Here is a 1,561-nt window from a genome sequence, read left to right on the forward strand (position 1 = left end):
GTATGTCAGTATGAATATTTAAGAAAGTGCTCAATGAATTCTTAATGTGGACATTTATTTACAAATACTCGTTTACTTGCCATTCACATTGACTTTGAAAATAAGTAGCAATGTTTTAGTGAATTTCACATTTGCCTACGTGTTAGTGTAAGTTAGATTTGTAGTCCTCATATATTCACATGCACATTGTAGCTAATAGACTAATGCTGCCTATATACATACGGTGGCGGAAATATAAATAGAGACGCGACATTTTAACAAATTTCGATTACTTATTTATCTTTTGTTTATTTAATATATGGGGCGAAATTCGCTAAGTATACCAGGAAGAAATTTTATGTCAGCATTTTCTTCAAACTCCACAACGTTGTTGCTTTGGTACTAGCAACCAATGCGTAAAATAATTTTTTTTCTAGACACTAAAAAAATTTTGTTGAGATAAAGAAGCACATGCAAATTATTTCACAAAAATGTATGGAAATATTATTATTTTTCAAAAGTGCCACTTTGACACTTTGTGCCAAATTGAAAAATTAAATGCCATTTGAAGTAAAATAGGGCCAAAAATGGCACGGTTTGAGCCAAGCCGGCAGCCCGGGTCATAAGTTTTCTTAACATTCTCATCTCATGTCCCACATGATAGAGAATCAAAAATTGCTGGCCTATTAGAATTTTTGCCGTGCTTTTTGGTGGAATCTATAATTTTTTGTAAATTTTTTATTTTTTCTTTAATTTGCAATAACAGAAATTTTATTGCATTTTCTTTATTACACTAAGATTTCCAGGCCTACAAAACTGCATTCAAAATTTTGTCTTAAAGTTCTGATTCAAAAGTTTGAAATTTTGATGAAACTTTGTCGAATTTTTCTAATTTTTGTACAAAGTTCGAAATTCGGACTTAAATAGTTTTTGTTAGATAACGAGTTGAACTTACATATAAACATAATAAACATTAAAAACATACGAAATAAAAGCACGTAAAACTTGTTAAAACATCGCGCCCCTATTTATTTTCGCTCCACCGTACATACATAAGTACATTTGTATTGCGCGCATTGTCGTCATAGATGCTAGCAAAATCTATTTATTGACTTTATCATATTAATTTTAGTTTGTTCCTATAGTTTCAGGAAGCAGTAAAAGATAAAGTGCTGGTTTCACAAACCCTTAGAATAGGTTGGCAATAGTACTTAGACTGCATAGAGAATGGTTATAAAATTATGAAGAAACTAAAAGGAAGTATCAATAAAAATGCCCAAAAAAATCAAGCACTTTAATCCAGTAGAAGCCAGAAAAAATAACGGCCCTTTGCTACAATCTAATCTATCAGAATTAATAACCCATCTAGTCGGTGGGGTTCAAGTCGGTCATATACCAGACTGGTTATTTGTCCTCTCTCATCCAAAAGCTTCCTTTGGTGCAAGAGTTTCCCATAGTATTGACACCTACTTTATAATATTCAAATAAGGATGAATCCGAATCTCTATTTTATTCACAGTCCAGTTTTTGTTAAATTATTTCTCTTCTCGGTACACAAATTTAAACATTTGAATGAATAATC

This window comes from Rhagoletis pomonella, unplaced genomic scaffold (assembly GCF_013731165.1).
Source record: "Rhagoletis pomonella isolate Grant_MI unplaced genomic scaffold, Rhpom_1.0 Rhpom_scaffold_00006, whole genome shotgun sequence".
Taxonomy (NCBI): domain Eukaryota; kingdom Metazoa; phylum Arthropoda; class Insecta; order Diptera; family Tephritidae; genus Rhagoletis; species Rhagoletis pomonella.